The 13,546-nt window shown below is 39.0% G+C and overlaps 1 non-coding gene across 1 annotated transcript; it reads left to right on the plus strand.

Moving 5' to 3' along the window:
- The first annotated feature begins 4,251 nt into the window (after positions 1-4,251).
- Positions 4,252-10,521, plus strand: LOC103766514. The gene is made up of 3 exons (XR_001921020.1): positions 4,252-4,331; positions 4,848-4,954; positions 10,492-10,521. It is a non-coding gene; the product is annotated as an uncharacterized LOC103766514 (transcript).
- The last annotated feature ends 3,025 nt before the right edge of the window (positions 10,522-13,546 follow it).

Raw genomic sequence — 13,546 nt, forward strand, 5'->3', positions numbered from 1 at the left:
TTAGACATCAGGGCCTGTGAGGAAAGATTAGAGTAACTTGGTTTTTTTTTTCAGACTACGGGAAAAAGATGAAGGGCACACACTTTCTGGTGTGAACATGTGTTTTATACTGAGCACAGTTGCTGCCTGTTTTTCATGTCTATTGAACACATAAGAAATAGTGAACTTTTTAAAAATGTGTTGTGTTGTTTCCTTTTAGCATTACTATGCAGGCTTTATTTGTGTGACAGTAATTTTGCATACCACCCTCATACCATCGTATTTACTGGTTGCTGTGCTACCAGATTGTCTATACCTCTTTTTCTAAGTACCAAAGAAGAAGTGTGAATATGTAAGTAACATTTGTCAGGCATTTTATTGTGATATACATCTTAGAAAAAGTGTGTGGATGCAAGGATTTATCTTTTCTTATAACTTCTTTAAATGCAAAACAAAGTAGATTTATCCATCTTATTTGAAAACAAAAGGATACAAAGACTTAAAATACTAATATATTGCATAATTATTTTAAAGGAGCAGCTGCTCTCATTATACTTTTAGGTTGGCTTTGGCAGTGTTCCAGTTGATGTTTTCTGCTGAAATGTTACTCTGATCAGGCTGATTCTGTCTTTTGTGTTGTTACAGGTTTTATTTGTGCTTACTTCTTGCTACAACTCTTTAATATTGGCAGAAATAATCATCCATTCTTCTGTGCAAGTCTAATACTGCTTTAACATGTTTCCTTCATGTGCAATTCTGTGACACACTGCACTGTGTTGTCTGGAAGCTCTTAGCTCTTCCTTTTTTTTTCACCACAAACTAGATATTCCAGAATAAGTACCAGTATGATTTTGCAAAAATTTATAGGTCCAGGAGTTTGTTATTTGGATGCTTTATGTTTGCTCCACTATGCACTGAACAGGAAGTGAAGCGGCCTGATGTTTGCAAAGCATGGCAAACACAGTAAGGTATCACTAACAGGTTGAAACTGGTACGGATAGAGTGAGTGGCCACCCATTGACCTGTCCATGTGGATAGTTTCCAAGCCTGCCAGAGAAGGAAATCATAGGTTTGGTAGATGAATGTGAGAGAAAATGGGATTTCTGGGCTAACTAGAGGTTCACTTGCAAAAGATGGTGATGTTATCAAGAAAGTGATGCATGCAAGAGAGAATGAGAAGACAGAATTCACCTCTGATATAAGTCCTGATACTTAGGCAGGTTTAATTATTTCAAACTTTCTGTGCCACCTTGGGATTTTCTAGTAACTGTACTGCAGCTTTCTGTTCTGTCTCCATTTCTTGTAACTGTACTTTTTTCCAGGATTTTGGTTTTGTTTTAAGTAATGTGTTACTTTCAATATTGTAGTCAGGGTTGTGAAACTAGATGCTGGGAGCCTGTAAGAATTTGGTTCCCTGCCTGTTGAGGATACAGTTGGAAAAGTCAGCTAGAAGTGTGTGTTTGCTCAGTTTTGGTGCTCAGTTCTTTCCTGCTGTACTTCTGTATGTAGTGAATGGGGTGAGAGGCAGTTCTTCAACTGACTTAGGTTGTATCACTGGTGTGTTCTCTACTATGGTAGAAGGAAGGACAGCTTTGCAGTGATATGCTGACAGTGACAACGCTAATACAAAGGTGACAGTTTGTCATCTTGGGTTTCATAAGGAATACTGTGAAACCAACACCTTCATAAGAGATGGATATTTACCTGGAACTGTGCGTTCTCTCTTGTGCTCTCCTTGTAAATAGGGTGAGCAAGTAGTTAAGTGTCACAGTTTTTAGAAGACACTTCACGTGATAGTACCTCATCTGATAACTACTTCCTCTTTGTTTTCCAAATGTCTGTGCATGCATTGTTTATCTACAAAACTAGTAAAACAAGTCATGTAGAGTGCAAGTTATTTCTGACCTGTTGTTGATTGTTAAAGTCATGTGAAACTTTCTTTAAGTTATTGGAATTGTTCCGTGAGACTGATGGTAACAAACATAGGCTATAAATGTTGTTAGCCTGCTGGGCAGGATACAATAGAATCTTTGTTCTTACAAAGTACTTAATTGTAAACTGGGTCGTGAAACTATTGCCTTCTGATTTGAGAAAAGGTGGGAAAATACCAGCTTTTTTTTTTAAGAACCTTTAACTGGCTTGTGGACAGTGTTGATTTTTCACTTATTTATATTTTTCAAATACAGTTTAAAATAAAGTAAATATTGTCTGTGCAGTCAAAATAATCTGTTCTTTGGGGTTACTAAGCGAGTTGGAAATATTTATTTCCTTCACACTATACATCTTCTAGGAAAGATGGCTAAATCCAGGAGCTGGTTATTGCAGCAGAACATTGTGAAAGAATGAGAAATTGGATTTCACTTGTATTTGAAAAATGTTTCAGCAAGTGTTGTGACCCCAAGGCTCTTTTTCTGCTATTATGCTAGTCTTTGCTATGCAGCTGATTCTGGACACTGGAAAAACATGTTTTCCACAAATATACCTTTACCCCTGTCAACTAATTTGTCCTTAAGGCTTAGTTAAGTATGATGTCCTCTACTCTTTGGGTACTTCAGTTCCACATGCCGAGTAGAGCTACAGCAGTCAGGTATCCCAGACTTGCTGTGTCAGGAGGATATTTGTAGTTGTTTAACCATTACCTTCAGATCCCCCTTGACACAGGACAAGCCACAAGATAATGTATTGATAAAATATTTACCATATTGATAGAATGCAGGATGTATGTTCTTTATTAATAACACTGTTAACTTTAGCAGTGGTTCTAAGGACCTGTTGGTGGTTGTCGTTGCCCCCTGTCACTCCCAATTACATGTGTTGATGACCCTGGGAATAAACTAGAAGAGTTCTGTCCAGAGAGCAGAGGGAACCTGTTAATGACTGTCTCCATGCTTAACTAGCCATGAACATAAATGTTAACTTGCTCTAATGCAAATACTCCCTTCTGTCACAGCAGGACTCTGTCTGCAGCATAGAAGGAAGTTACCAGCTTTTTCACATCAAACTATGTTGTCAATTATAAATGAGAATAATGCATGGGACTTAGGTCTAGTCAAAGCCTGGTAATCAGCTGCATTAGGCTGATAAAGATGGAGAGAAAATTTACCCGTGGTCAGTTTTTGAGGAAACCCATAACAAAACAGTAATGGGAGGTTTGGGTGTTCAGAGGACTGAGATACTAATTTCAATTTTAGTCATGTTGAGATGCATCCTCAGGGAAGGAGGCTACACAGTAGCTGAAATGTCACAGATAAAGCTTTCTACAAGTAAATTAGTACTTTCAAATTTTTTGTTTGTTTTTTTTCCCAAAAGATGTGTTTGACTGTTGTGTGCTTACTAACCTGTTTGTAACTATTGTTTGTAAAGATGTGGGTTGGGGGAGGAGGATTAAAAATATGGAGAGAAGAGCAGTATTTAAACTGAAGTGTAAGATTGACACAAAGAAGAAATAGATATGAATGGCTTATGACTAAAATGGGAGGAATCAGAACTGTACTTTACCTCAGGAAGTGGCTTCCAGTACATGTTCAGCTGCTGCCCTGAGTTCCTTATGGTTATGACCAGCTGTCCTCTTTGACTTGCTTCCTATTAGCTGCACTAAAGGAATAAATCATTGTCTTGATAAAGGAAGTGCAGTACTTCTATCAAGTGCTAATGCTTCAGATTAGTTGCTGCATAATAATTAACAGTAAAGATGAAAATTCTCAGGCATCAGTGACTTGAAAGTGCAGCATCAAGTTTCTTGTCATCCTTGACTGACTCGGTTCACTGTGGACTCCCAAGGTTAAAAGTACAGAAGGGGCAACAAACTAAAACATGTGGGAGCAGGCCCAGATGGGCACGTTGCTGGAAGGTGCAGTGGCCTTCTATACAGGCTTGCATCGTTATTTTCAACAGCATGAGAGAAAAAGTTGTGCTTGTGCACCGAGTGTGGACAAAGATTAGATATTTTTACCGAATGTTGTCCTATTGGACAACCTACCTGTAAGGATGCTCCTTAACAGCTGTTGTGGATCAAGACCCCTGTTGGTGGCTTTTTGTCTCTCACTTGTGTGTTAATTATTCAGCAGATCAAAATCAATCAGGCTTTTCTCAGACTTTTCTGTGGACTGTAAATCTTGTCCAGCTGATCTTGTCCTTTAACTGGAAGACTGCTGTCTTTGGCAATGACATAAATTTAGGTATTAAACACTTTTGTCATAGACTGTTATGCAGTTGCATCACAATCCAGATTGTCTTGGTTATTCTTTACCCCATGTTGCCTGAGGCTGTGACCTCAAAAGCTCAACAAGTCATGCTTGGCTAGGATGAGAGAGTCAAACAAAATCAGTGCTACAGGAAATATTAGTGATTCAGTAAGTGAGGCAACACCCCTGAGTTAATGTTTTTCCAGTGCCCCAGCCTGGTAAAAGATGCTGCTGCTTGTATGATGAGATGTAAAACTGAGATCCTTGGTTAAAGTTTCAGTGCAATTCCTGGTAAAAACAGACATGTTAATTCAGAGGTCTTGCCCAAGTTCAGATTTTCATGGCTGTGTCCTCTACACATTTCTAATGTCTGTTTTACTAGTCATATTATCCTCTTGCTCCTACCCTAAACTGTTCTTAGGGTTGTTGGGAAAGTTTGCATTCCAGACGTGCTGACATGTTTGCAATTGGCAACAGAACAATTTCCGGAAAAAATGATCCATTTTGAGATCTTTTGAAATCAAGGGAATTATATTCCTGTAAGAAATATCAGGTCAAAGCTGAAAAGCTTCCAGGATTTTTTTTTCTTTCTTTTAATGTGTGCAGAATAACTTTTTGACTTGAATACATGTATTTGCTGCATGGTTGAGTGTACTCACACTTATATATTTTTATTTTCCATAGGATTCAAGTGCCCTGTATGTTCAAAATTTGTATCTTCTGACGAAATGGATTTACATCTTGTGATGTGTTTGACAAAACCAAGGATAACCTACAATGGTAAGAAAGAAGTAAGCTGATAATTATTTATTCATTTTAAACATTACTGTGATAATAATTCTTTGCATAATAAAGATACTCTGGTAACTAGTTAGTGAACTCAGAAATTAGGTATGTTTTTTTACTTGTAGTTTTTTCAAATTAATGCTTAAGAACTCGGTCTTTTTATACTGCGTGCCAATATAATTTGCACTGTGTTCTGAAAATATAAAATTATTCTCATTTGATTGTATGCATTCCATTTTCTGACCATTGGTCAGTGTGCATTTAGTGTCCACTTGAGATGTGTGTAGCTTACATGTCCTCTCGTGATTACCTCAAGTAGTGAGGTGGGTCAGTCAACTTTCCTGGGGACTTTATTAAGGACTGTTACTTGACACACTGTGCATTTGCACATTATTCAAGAAAATGACCCTTTCTTGAAGGAACTAAAGAATTTCCTCCTTCTTCAGCTGATTGCATATGTGATAGTTCATAAGGACTGGTAGATACATGTGTTTTTGTTATTTTGATCAAACTGGCCAATATCAAATGAACCACCTGTAGTAGCCGTTTTTCCTCTACTACTAAGCTCTCCTTCTAGGCAACTTTTGATGCAAGGCAAACAGGACTTCTGCCACTGAGATCAAACCTTTCTATCACTGTAGCTTAGGCTGACACTCAGATCTATGGTGAGCACACAAAAAGGCTTCAGGAAACTAGGACTTCAAAATTTTACTGAAATCCTAGCGCCTGCTTTGGCAGAGCTGCCCTACTACCAGAAAATCTTACGGTGTCTCTTCAATGAGATTATTGCTCACCAGTCATCAGATGTGAGAACAGAATGCAATTAGAAAGGAGTTGTAGAAGAGAGGGAGCTGGAGGTTTTTTTGGAGGTGCTGATGCTTGCAAGTTATATCAGGGAAAAATCCTATTCAATGTAAAATAGAAACGTCACATAATGAGGGTGGTCAAACATAGCAGCAGATGCTCGAAGAGGCTGTGCAACCTCCATCCTTGGAGATGATCAGAAATTAACTGAGCAAGACCCTAAGCAATTTAGTCTAACTTGGTCGTGCTTTGAGTGAGGGGCTGGACCAGAAGACCTCCAGAGGTCACTTCCAACATAAGTTATTTATTGCATAAGTAACCTGCAGTATTATGGCTCTTTGACCCTCCAGGCACCTTGCTGTTATGGTACTCTATACTGGACTTCTTTATTGAAACAAGTCTTGAAGAATGGTTGGGCCCACCTTATTCTTTATCCAGACAGCAATAATTGCAAAAATAATTTGAAATCCTATGCTTAGAGTTGTGAAATCCATTTCACAGCACAGCACTTGAGAAAAGTAAATATTTCTTTTTTCTTCCTGTTGTTACCACATGTATATTTGAGAAGGTTGACTTCATCTAACAGCGAGGGCTTTTTTTTCTCTTTGTTTTTCCTTTTTAAATTTTGGACTGAGTGTTATTCCAGATAAGTTGTGTACTGGGGGATGTTGGACGTTGGAGAGAAGAGAAGCAGGTTAGTCACCCCAGTCAAGGTGGATAATGCTCTTGGAATCAGTTAGGGTGGAGTAGGAGGAGGCAGACTGGCAGAGAACAAGCACTGGCAGTAATCCAGCTGATGGAATGTGCACAAATTATGAGTTGACTGACTGAAATCCTCTACCCCTGCTGCTTTCTACATGTACATATGAGTGCACTCAACTGACTGACTTTTGTTGAAAGATACAGCAGTTACGTAAGGTACTCTTTCAGTGTGGTTTATGGTGTGTGTTTGTATCACAGCAGTGCCGTGTGTTCAGGCTCTTTTTTTCGTTCCTGAACTGTTGCTCTCAACTGGCACGCTACTGGTTGGAGCTCCTTTGGGCCACCTTGTTAACTTTGTGCAGTTACTACCAGCAACATATCATTTCTCAATTTAGGAGTGTGTCTGCTGTACAGTGAGCCTCAGAAACTCATTCTAGGAAATGGTTATATAAACTTGGAAGAGGAAAACTGCTAAATTAGGTAGGCAGGTTTGAGAGAGACACTTACTTAGAAGTATGGTCTCATTCTTATAAACACTTAATAGAAGTGTGCATTGATCCTTGTGACTCCAGTTAGTTAGCTCCTGGACTCATGGACTAAATCTTAAATTATAGCCTATAGCTGGCTATTTGGATTACTGCAACACAAAGAAAACGAGAGTATGGCTTCAGAGTTGTGCAGTGCTCAGTTGCTACTTTGTGGTATGGTTGTGGTCCCTTTAATCAGGATAGTAAAAGCAAATTAACTAGCAGATTGGTAACGTAACGCTGCCGTGATTTCAGGACCAGAACTGCATACATGCTTTTTCTGCTTGTCTATTTTGCTGTTTGCCATGGTGAGATTAGTGATGAATCTGCCTTTTTGTCATAGGCCATAAGGAGGGCATCTCAAGTTTTGCTTGAGAGAAGAAAAGATGCTGCTCAACTTTTGATACCCTCTTCCAAAATGGAAGGCATTTCTTTAAACTTTACTTTCTCATTGTTTTCTTGGCCTTGTGCCATACATACTCAACTAGAGCCAACTAGGCACCATTTGATTGTGTTGGTCACTGATCATTCCCAGTCCTGTTACCACTAGCAGGAAAAATATCTTTTTTTTTTCTTTCCTTTTTTCCACCTCACCTTCTTTTGTCTCTGAGTTTTGTGTTGCACATTGAAGGAAGCCTTAGACTCTGCAGAGTCTATTTAGAAACTGAGCAGTTGGATCGAACTGTACTTATGTCTAGTTCTGTTCTAGATGTGTTTCCATATGATACTGTAAATGTAATAGTTGTTCTTTCTAAGAAACACCAGGGAGCAAATTCTATGCATTTTGTCATTCTGAGAAGACAAACTTCCTTCTTTTTAAATATGAGTCTGAGGCATACAGTCTCCCTCAGAAAAATGTTGTAAGACTGTTTAGTTGTGATTTGAAGTTTAAAAAAATTAATGAGTCCTCCCAGCCAATCTCTAATTGCTTTCTGAGCTACCTTTGTGCACTGCATTTGGCAGTTGAAAGGGTCAGTGAACTGCAAACTCGGGCAGCTGTCTGATTTACATGTGTTTTCTGAAAGAGAGTGGTCACAAAATTGTCCCAGTTCTATGCTGCAAGTTACACTGATTTTCATATAAATAAATCGGTACATTTTATTAGCTTTATTCTTTCAAAATCACATGACTTGCCTGCAACAGAGATCTCATTGCTGATTCAATTTGGCCTGTAAAAAGAGCTCTTTCTTTTTTCTGTAGAACTTTGTTCCACATCTCTTTAAACTACTTGTGGTGCTCACAGATGAACCAATATCTAGGAATTTTTATACAAAAGCTGGTTAAATCAACGGTATTGTGCAAAAAACATTGTTCTGTTTGGTGATACTGTCTTAAAGAGTCCTCCTTTTCTTAACAGTTAGAAAATACTGTTACTTACTGAGTTGCTGGGAAGCTAGAGTAGGTCCTATGCACTGGTTAACCACTTTTATGAAGAAAGTGGGTTACTTGCTAGTTGACAGGGGTTTTAAAAAACACTGCTAAAATATTCTGTAACCATACCTATTTCTTTGAGCTTCTCCGAAGCGTTAAACGAGGCCCCTTGCACCACCTTGTTCAAATTTGCCATGGTGAGTTACTCAGGGAGCCCACTTCAGGACTACTCTGCAGAAGGTGTTGCTTACATGTTTTGGTTGGGCTGGAGCATTTATGTGAATTTACTCAGTGCTTTGGAAGCAACATGCCTTTGATTCCTTGCTGATGATTAGAGCTATCTGGTGAAGTTTAGGTTTTGGATATAATTGTTGTGCATTTTGTGTTGTTACAGTATTGATTCTTTTTTCACTGGAAAGTGTTCTATAAAAAATTGAGAAGACGCCTGAGAGACTTGTGACTTTAGAGGCATCATTTTTAGATGCTTTGCAACAAATGAACCCAATTCCTTCTGAAGAAACCTTGCAGTTCGTTCTGAAATAATTCTGATTTTCATTTTAAAATTCCTTTGTTTGTTTCACAGAACACTTTGCAAGGCAATATTATTTTTGTTATTATTAAAGGGCCCCTCTGAGAGCAGGGACTAGCAGCCTGGCACCTGGCCAGATGGGGAAGCCAGTGACCCCAGAGAGCTGGGGAGAGCCAGTCAGCTCACTAGACTGGTTGGCTGGCTTGGCAAGCCGGCCTGTCCTCTTTCAAAAGTTTTGATTGAATTAGCACATTCCTGTGGAATATTTTGGGTTTCATCAAGTCAGCACTTTCTGTTGGAATGGTGTTCTACTGGAAACTTTCTAAGCCGATCTCCTCAAAGCCGCTTGCTCAGGGGTGGTGCTGCTTTGACATCAGTGTTGCTTTCACTCAGACTGTTCTGCATTTAATTCACATGTGGCAGTGGGTCTGACTGTTGGCCAACATATTTACTGAGGTTCATTTTGAGGGGAAAAGCTTTTACTAGTGTAATTCAAAGAGGAAGAATGTTGAGACACCCAGTGCATGAACTGCTGGAGATTTTTTCCTTACTTGAAGTAAGGACTTTGTAATTTTTCTTTTTAAATTCCAACAAGTGAATTCTTTTAGACCTATCATACTAAAAATGAGCAGGAGATCAGACATCACAGATAGCAGGGATTACAGATATAATTTTATATTAGGAGTTTATCCAATTTCTTTGAAATCAAGAATTAGTATGTGGAAAACTGTTACAGACAGAATATTGCCTGTATTCTGTCTGTAGGTGTACCTACAGACAGATAGGTGTACCAGAAGGAAAAACATGAGCAGAACTCTGGGTGCTCTTCCTATCTGGCCATGTACTTTGCTTTCTGGGGTGTTTGATCTAATACCATGCACAACTATCCAAGAATTCCCATGCCATCTAAGTGAATTCAAATTGACCTGGGCCACAGCACTGCAACTCATTCAGATTAGCAAGGATGCAAAGGGTTTTGTCATGATTTAAATACACTGTTTATTCTAAACCAGTTTGAGGTATTGGGTTGTATCTTGTGAGGAAAGCATTTCTTGCTGGGACTGCCACATGCCGAGGCCTGTCTGTGAGCAAGTGTCAGAATCTTGAGCTGGAATCTGTGTAAGCAGTAATCCTGGTAGAGAAGTTGTCAACATCGAAATGGCAGCCATAACATTTGCATTTTGATCAAAAGTAGAGACTTAAAGACTGGCATGAGTCACTTGAGGGACTAAATAAAAGTATTTTGGAAATGTTCTTTGTGAATGGGACTGACCTAATTTATTTCTAACACAAGTTATAAGCTTTATTGATTGCTGTCTGTTTCAGCATCTTTGGGGCAAGATATTTATGCCAGAACTTGATGAGTTTATATTGCTCAGTAGAACAAAATTAAAATATTGCACCTTAATCTGATGTTTGAACCACCAAAATACATTATTCTGGTAGTCCTGCCCAGTGACTGCAGTGACTTGATTTCCTAGGTCACTTCTGTGCACCCAAGAGTATTTTACTCTGCAGGGATGATGCTCTCAACTGTTTTGATTAATGCACTCAAAACTTCAGTCTGGAATGAAGGGAATTACTAACCTCAAATTCACTTCTCTTCCAGGGTTCCTGAGATCATACCCTGAAAGACCTTGCAAAAGGGCAAGGTCTGGAAAAGCTTAAGCCTTCCTCTTTGTCTTCATCCTTTAATAGGACTAGACTTTCAGCAGAGCAGTACAAAATAATACTAAGGCAGACCAGTTCTTTCCACTTTATCCAAGGTGTAAAATTCTCCATAGAATTTCTCAACTCTTCCATTTTTAAAGTTTAACAAGATTCTTCAGAAGTTTCTAGCTTCTTGCTCTGCCTTATGTAGTTCTGTGCTCTGTCCTCAGGGATGCAGGGGAAGAACCTTTAAAAGATAGTTTAACAGAACACGTAAAAAAAAAACCTTATCCTGTGCTTGCAATTAAAATAGTGATATTTACTCTTTGTTTTGATCTTATGTACTCCTGAACATCCTCCAGAGTATGTAGGAGGTTCATTCAGTGTCCCTAATGCTTTAAAACTGTTTTCTTCAGTAGTTCTTGAAATTATGTAGGGCTGTTTTAACTTTGAGATTTTGTTTAATGTGGTGACAGTAGAACATTACTATAACAAATAAAATTTTCATCTCAGACATTTGCACAGCTGTTCTTTTGTGAACGGATATAATATCAGCCCAAACTTTCATAGCTTGTCATGTACATCATTGTTATATTTAAGGAGGGAATTGTCATTTTAAGGAGGAAAATTGTGTTTGAAGACCTTGATTAAAATATATTGACTGGTTTATACTTTATCCCTTTGGGAATTGTTGGTAATGTTTGAACAAAGAGGAAACTTTCACTTGTGTTCACCAGTGTATGCCATGGATAGCTACTTGTCCAAACCAGACTGCCAAGAGGAGCAATGTCAAACTGTAGATCTTCCTCCCTTTGTTCAGTAAAGCTGTATTTTTGTCCCACCATCCCACACATCTCTCCTTCAACAGTTTGTGGTGCCTCTCAAAAGAGCATCACTGCAAAAGCAGCCTGTTATGGTTCAGCTTTTTGTGAAGGGAGGTTGTTCATTTGAAAGAGTAATGCTGACAGATGTCACTAAAAACCACACTCCATTTCAATTTGTGCCTGCCTCCTAAAAGGGGTAGGACCTGCTTCAGTGACCCCATTTCAGCCTCAGTCACTGGATGAATTGGGTCAGTCTGTGGTAGTGTGGAGCTGCAGCACTTTTAGAGGCCATAGTCTCGTCTCTTTCCTCCACACTCTTTTCTATGGAGTCAGGAAAGTAAGCTGTGTGTTTGTAATGGTGTGGCTGTGAAGAAAGCTCATGAAACGGGAACACAGTGTAACTGAGAGGGAAGTGCTTTGACTGTCTGGAGCAGCAGTTCCCAGAACTGCAAATTGCCCCATTTATCATGATAAAATAAAATCTCAGAGGTTTAGTGGGGGTGGTTGAGGTATCAATATTGTTTATTATTTTAATTTTCACACAAGAGAAAGGGAGGTATAGATTTGTAAAGAAGGTATGACAGCTCACTTTCATGGTTCAGGTTGGAGATGCTACATAGGTTATGCTGCATTTTCTCTCTGTAATGAAGTAAAGTTGACATGCTTGTATCCTGCTGAGAAGGACACACTGCAGAGATCACACCTATTAATATCTTAAAATTTTCTCTGATTTGCTGTGCGTGTGACTTACTCTTTAATGAACCTTTGAAGAGAAGGATATTTGGTTGGGTGATTCTCTGCATACTTTCCCTTGAGCCAGGCCTAAATCTGCTAGACTGAACTTCCTGTGACAAAACCATGGCCAAAATAGCGGCAATGTCACCTCATTCTGGAGAGTGGGACAATAATTTTTTTTCTCAGTACACTGGAATCGCCTTTATATAAATACATACCTGTGTCACGGGCATATTTTATATGCAGCACTGGATAAATACAGTAAAGCTTTTGACAGCTATAGAACAACCCTGCTTGTTTCTGAAATAAATAAAGTGGCATCATTCATGTGCTGAATAGCTCAAGTTGTTTCTTTTGCTTATAAGCTACTCCTTAACCTCAGATATTGCCGTTGTCTTTCCGCTGTGCTGACAGTGCTGCTCAAGTCAAATGACAATTCTTGTCCTAGAAAATTACAGCCACACCTGTGAACCAGTGCCACAAAGAACACCTGCGGGTGACACGGGGAGCGATTGAGATCGGGGGAGCCGATCCTCTGCGCTGTGTCACCGTGTTTCTCTTACATAATGCCTGCGCAGTGCTGCCTGCAGCAGAGAGCCGAGGGACGGTCCTGCTGTGCCGTGACTCCGCATCATGTGATGCGGGCAGACAGGAGCTACCTTCCATGCCTTACACTTAATCAGTCTTTAGCTCTGAGAGGTCATTCAGAGGATGTCATAAATCGTGTCTGCAACTGCTGCAGTCTTGTGACTGCTGGGAACTTAGCTCCAAGGGAAATAACGTTCCTAGTTTCGTATGGTAATTCTGCAGTCTTTAAAGCTGATACCTCTAAAACCTTAAGATTTTGCTCATTTGCTAGCAACAACCTGCCTTCTTTTTCTTTTTTCTTTTTCTTTTTTTTTTTTTTTTAAAGTTACTCTGTGGAGACAAAACCTTGAAAATACCCCTTTTCTAATCTTAGAGAATGGATTTCATTGGCTGGATTTTTAAATCAAAGTACTTGAATTCATTATGTTTTAAAACATTATTGCCAAACTATATCTCATTGAGACTGAGTGATCTGTGCAGGAATTTCACGGTGTTTTCTTCCCTAAATTCCTCACTGCTTTACAGGGACTAGTACAGATTGTTTGCAGACCAGGATTTTTTTTTTCCCTAAAGAAATACAAAAGAATAAGGGGCACTCTTCTTGCTCAGAAACTACCCCGAGGGCAGATCAATTTGCAAGTATTGCCTGAAATGTCATTTGTAGTTTATTTTTTTCTTCATATTAAAATCTGACTTTAAAACCAGCTACCTTTAGATTATTTAAATAGTCTGTGCTTCTGAGTTGCAGACTCAACCCTTGAATGTAGAAAAGAAGTCCATCCAGCTTTTGCAGGGAATTTCAGTGATAAAACAAGCCTAGCTTCAGAAACAACCTGGGTGAAAACATTGCTACTGTGGTGGAGTACT

Source organism: Manacus vitellinus, unplaced genomic scaffold (genome assembly GCF_001715985.3).
Source record: "Manacus vitellinus isolate BGI_N305 unplaced genomic scaffold, ASM171598v3 scaffold_3_pilon, whole genome shotgun sequence".
Taxonomy (NCBI): Eukaryota; Metazoa; Chordata; class Aves; order Passeriformes; family Pipridae; genus Manacus; species Manacus vitellinus.